The following is a 6000-nucleotide window of genomic DNA, read 5'->3' on the forward strand; positions in this document are numbered from 1 at the left end:
GGCCACCGAGGGGGCGTGAGCGCCAGCCAGGTGAGCAGGAGGCAGGGGGCTACGCCCCCTGCCGGGCGGAGCTCGGGCTCCCGACCACAACCCCTCCCCTCTCTTTCAGGGAGGAGAGTCTTTGTGGTTCGAGGACCCGACCCCCGTGTAGGGGAATAAAGACACTAGGACACGTGAAATATGGTTAATGGGCAATAAAAGGCCACAACTTTATTGATTACAGCAATGGAAAAGGTATTGGCTTAGGCATTGGATCGAAGCAAGTGGGTTATTCACCAGTAGATGGAGCCTGTCGATGCTAATCCGACTATAGGCTCACCCCTGTTGTCACCGAGGGTCGTGCCAAGGCCTCCCGCCAAGCAGGCATCGGACGGAATACACGACCCCCAGATTCCTTTAACGGAATACCCCTACAGAATTGAAGGCATAGGCGATGGCCGTACCTAGCACTTCGACACACCACAACACATTATTCCAATGCCTAACCGCCACTCGAGCTAAAGGCTCGCCGCCAATACCCTCACTGCTGCAACCAATCCCAGATGCTTTTGCTGACACTAGCTAGCCAAATGTCGCTCCCCAAGTCCGATAAATGAACACCATCGTTCAGGTATAGAGCTTGTTCGCTAATGCGGATACGATCATGCCGGATGACACGGCCACTCATAAAACACACCCAACGGGCTACCGCCCGATTTACGAGTTTCCTGGTTCTCTCAATGGCCAAACAACTTTGCGCACCGCGCCACTCGATTCTCTTCAAGAAGGAAGACCAGAACACCGTCGTTCTGGGGCACAAGGCTGCCAATGCATTCAAGTCTCTTTTTATGCTTCCCAACAAGTCCGCACTCTTTCGATTGGTTAAGTCATTCTCTCCCAACTGTATCACAATGGCGTCGGGAGGGCCAAAGTTGGCAACTTTCTCCCGCAGCAAAGGCATAAGCTCTTCCCATCGCATGCCTCTTCTCGCAAACCAGGAAACTCGGACATCATTTGGGAGGCCAAGGTTAGGCGCCAGGCCGCAGCTTGCTGCACGTACGCGGGCCCAATGAACGATACTGTGGCCGCAGATCCACACGTGTCTTCTGAGCAAAGCTAGGGGTAAAGACAGAAAAGACGGCAGGTCAGTGGTGCCCGACGACTGGACGCATACTAGCGAATGTAGGACTTATAAGCATTGGATCTCCACCGGCCCATTTCTTTGATCCTATCCGCCGGTAGACCTAAATGCGCTGCCGTGGTTGCGGCACCAATCCTGAAGGAGTGCGCAGCGTACTCCTGGGCAGATAGTCCACAGGACTCGATCGCCTTGCGCAGTACTCTGGTGAATTGGTATCTCGACATGGGAGACCCATCCTCATGAATCAAAAACGGACCCGGGACAGATGGCCTAAGGTCGAGATACCGTCTAGTGTCCTTTACCGGACATGGGCCCTGCTGTGTTGACGCCGAGAGTTTGACCAGGACACCCTTGCCTGCCTGATCCGTCTTGGATTGTCGTATGAGCACTGATACGGAAGAGCTAGATAGCTGCACGTCCTCGCACAGGAGTCCGCGGTGTGGACCCCGAGCACTAACTTCAGACACCACCTCCCCAACCCTTAATGCGCCGAAGAAGGCGATAGCATATGCTGCAGAAAAAAGACGTGCTTCGAACCTGGACCAGCAGATTAACCTGAGTTTTTTGCGAATTTGACACAACAACCCGTAGGAAATCGGCTTACGGCCTTCATCCCTGGGAGGCTGTAATCTGCTCCAACCCTCGATAGCCCTACGTATCATGAAGTCGTTACACGGGTCATGAGCAAATGTCGCTTTCGAAAAGAAGCTGATGGCTGCTACATGGATCTTTAATGTTTTCGGGGCACGTCCCAGGTCGTCAAGATGCGACAGATACTGCAAAACGTCGTCCGTGTTGGGAGGCACGTTATATGAGAGCCCGGATAACCTAAGCCTGAAACCCATGAAATCGCTCCAGGCCTTCTTGTAGGACCTGAGCGTGGAAGGTGCCACGGACGCTAATACTCCCTGTATCACTTTGCGTCTCCAACGTTCCACAGGTACTCCGGAAAGGGTTCGGGCAACTGTTGTGCTCCAGGTGCAAGCGACCGGAAGCGAGGAATCTGGAATCGAGACAAGGCATCGGCTATGTCATTATTGGCTCCGGGTACAAATTTGGCTGAGAATATTATATTGTACTCGAGGCAACGGAGGACGAAGGCCCGCAAAAGGGAGGAAACCCTCTCGGACCGAGATGACTGCCTGGCGAGAATGTTCACCACCGCTAGGTTGTCGGTCCTGAAACACACACGATGGTCCCGGAACTCCTCCGTCCAAATGTGAACCGCCACAACTATGGGAAAGAACTCGAGAAAAGTGAGATCCCGTGTGATGGCCTGGCCTAACCAGGCCGTCGGCCAGCGCTGAGCACACCAACGCCCTTTAAAGTACAGGCCGAAGCCAATGGACCCGGCAGCGTCTGATTGTACCTGGAAGTCTGAAGACAAGTTCAGAACGTCCTGCCATAGAGACACCCCGTTGTAATTTGCTAAGAAGGCCATCCACACCTCGAGATCTAACTTGACCGACCTTGGAAGGCGGACCCGATGAAGCGGGTGTCTAAGACCGATTGACAATCTATTCAGGCGGGCACAGAAGGGGCGTCCGGGGGATACCACTCTGCACGCGAAATTAAAGTGGCCTAATAACGACTGAATCTGCCTAAGTGTAATCTTCTTAAGTTTAAGAGTGTCCTGAATTAATACCCTAAGGGCTTCAATCTTTTCTACAGGAAGGCGTGACGTCTGTGCCACGGTGTCCAATTCGATGCCTAAGTAAGTGAGTCGTGTGGTGGGTCCCTCCGTTTTCTCTGCTGCAAGTGGAACCCCCAGATCCTGGGCTAAGACTGCAAAGGCCTTAAGTAAGGATGCGCATTCATCCGTGTCGGGGCCGCCCACGAAAAGAAAATCGTCCAGGTAATGTGTGACCCCAGGGGAATTTGACCTGAATCGCAGAGCCCAGTCCAAGAACGTGCTGAAGGCCTCAAAAGCCGAACAGGCCACCGAACATCCCATTGGCATGGCCCTGTCAACGTAATATTTTCCTTGAAATTTGAAACCCAGCAACCTAAAGTCGCTGGGGTGGACTGGCAGAAGGCGGAAGGCCGATTCGATATCGCACTTTGCCAACAGAGCTCCGCGTCCAAAACTACGAATTAGCTTAACTGCCTGATCAAAGGAAGGATACTTGACCGTGCAAAGCTCAGGAGGGATGGCATCATTAACTGATCCGCCTTTTGGGTAAGAGAGGTTGTGAATGAGTCTAAATTCCCCGGGGGTTTTCTTGGGCACAATACCTAGCGGGGATATGTGCAGGTTTGGAATGGGAGGGCTGTCAAACGGGCCTGCTACCCTGCCTGCGCTAACTTCTTTGGCTATCTTGCGTTCGGCAACTTCTGGCCTTTCCCTAACTGATTTTTGGTTTGGTGAATCCTTCGAAATCAACGAACCTGCAATAGGAATTCGGAACCCGCTGGAAAACCCTTCTCGCAGATAGGATGCCGCATTTTTATCCGGGTAAAAGGCCAAAAGGTTACAAAGGGGGGCAAGCTTAATAGGGGAGAAGGCCAATTCCAGAATTATCTCATCTCCTGTTCCCGGCTGCGGGGGCTCCCCTGGGACTGGGCTGATGGAACCCCCGGCCTCCTCGAAAGGGCTGCCTCCCTCCTTTAAAGCAGGATGTGGCGGGGTGAGCCCCGGCACACCTCTCACATTCGTGCGGGAATCTACAAGATGGCCTTTGACACAACCCTTTATTGTACTCCCAGCATACGCGACGCCTGTAATCCTTTTTCAGCTCATTCCTGGCCGACCGATATGGGTCGGCTGGTTTCTTCTCTACGTATGGGCCAACCGCCACTGACCAGATACCGCTCTCAATCTGATCCCAGCGTGCTAAGGGGATCCGGGAAGCTTTCCTCCGAAATTTCTTATCATAGCTTATGGCTGCAGCCTCCCCGGCTAGAGCGCAGGCCGTGCGGATATGCGAAAGGTAAGCGACAAGGTGAACTGCCCTCTTGGGGTAGGCAGCAACAATGATCCCCATAAAGGCCTGAAAACCATCGAGCCAGTTTTCAAATGTCCTAGGCACGGAAGGGTACCTGCTCCTTTTCTTACCACGGGAGGGCCTCTTTTCGCCCCTACCCAGCTCCTCAGCCGGGGGCACTAACTTAAACATGTCCACAAATTCCCCATTTAAGATTTTCGCACGTAGCTTGGGGGATAGATGATCACCTGGTATAACATCTGAGGTTGAGTAGGTGGATATGGAGGCATCTTTTACCAGAGCCCCATCCTTCCACTCTTGTGTCCCCCCGAACTTTTTCCGGTGGCTATTGGCCCTCCTAGAAAGAGCCCAATCCGGGAGACCAGACACTTCCTCACCCTTTCCCCAATAGGACCCCAGAGAGGCGTCGCTATCATAGTCAGAAGAAGAGGTACCTGTATCGTCATCTGTGTCGTCCTTCCTTGACTTGCTCTTCCTACAAATGTGCTTTTTCTTCTCGCGCCTCTTACCCGAAGGTTTCTCCACCGCTGTTTCAGTGGTAGTGTCCTCCACTTCCTGTGGCTCATCTTCCTCACCTGCTGAAGACCCTGAGTCCGGCGACTGCGCCCTGGGCCGTTTGTCCTGCGTGCGGGTAGAAGAGCTGGGGGCAGCAACATCATTTTTACGAGTAGACTTAGCAGGCGCTTCCCCCCCCCCCGAGCACGAGGCGCAGAAGCCTTAGCCTGCGACTGGGACCTTGTCCGTACCGCACCAGGCCTGGAATTCAAAGTTGCCCCAGTCCCATGAGCGTCATTAAACAAGGCAGCAGACGTACCGGGTAAATCATCCCACCGGGCGGATCTTGAACCCCCAGGAATCACCTGGGTCTCAGGAATGACGTCGGGCGATGGGGGGGGGCTAGGTTCAGCATCGGGGAAACGCTGTTCATATTCGTCAATAAATGATCTGAAGGCGTTGAGAAAGTGGGAAACGGGCTTTGCTTTGTTGCCCTTCCCCTGTAGACCCCTGGATGTGCTCCCCTCCGCGTTGCGTGCGGCTTCGGACACGTGTTTTCTCTTGGGAGCCATGAGTCCGCCTTGTGCACTAATACTGCAACGGTGTTTGATAGTGTGTGCGTGTGTGTGTGTGGATTTATATATATGTGTGTATATATATATATATATATATATATATATATATATGTATATATATATATATATATATGTTACAGTTTCTATCTATTCAGTCTTTATTTATTTATTTATTTAATTTTTGACTTTATTTATTTATTTATTTTTAATTTACTCTTTTTTTTTTTTAATTTTTTTATTTTTTTTTTTAAATTTTATTTTATTATTATTATTATTATTATTAATCTTATTATTATTATTACTATTTTAAACTATGTATTTACTCTCCCCCCTGTATATTCCAAGCAATGTTCTTCAAGTATAGATTGTGCTAATTGACTAGACCAATATTGCTATTGCTATTGAATTAAGTTGCAACTACTGCTATCAACTGATTAGCGGATACTACAATGAATTCTCCCTATTATTCACCAAACAGCTTTCCAACACCTTGTTAATATTATTGTTAATAAAACAAATGCACTTGCCAACTTGTCTGTGCTACCACTGTGTTGTTCCTAGGCAGTAAATCAAGACCCCTTTGTGTGTTAGCCAGGTGAGGGCAGTAGCTTGGAGAGAAGCCACTCCCACTAAACTTCAAGTAATAAGCCAAGGGACTACAGGAGGCTCCTGACTGCTGCAAAGCTTCACTTCCTCCTACAAAAGAACAATAACCCCAGCTTTCCTCTGCCTGCCACTAGAAAAATAAGCTGGCCAGAGGCCTTGGAGGTGAGCGTCTGGGGAACAATAGGCTTAGTATTCACTTCCTCATACAAAGGAACAATAGCCAAAGAATCCTCTGCCTGCCACAAGTAAGATAAGCTGG

Source organism: Podarcis vaucheri (assembly GCF_965113315.1).
Source record: "Podarcis vaucheri genome assembly, chromosome: 1".
In the NCBI taxonomy this organism is placed as follows: Eukaryota; Metazoa; Chordata; class Lepidosauria; order Squamata; family Lacertidae; genus Podarcis; species Podarcis vaucheri.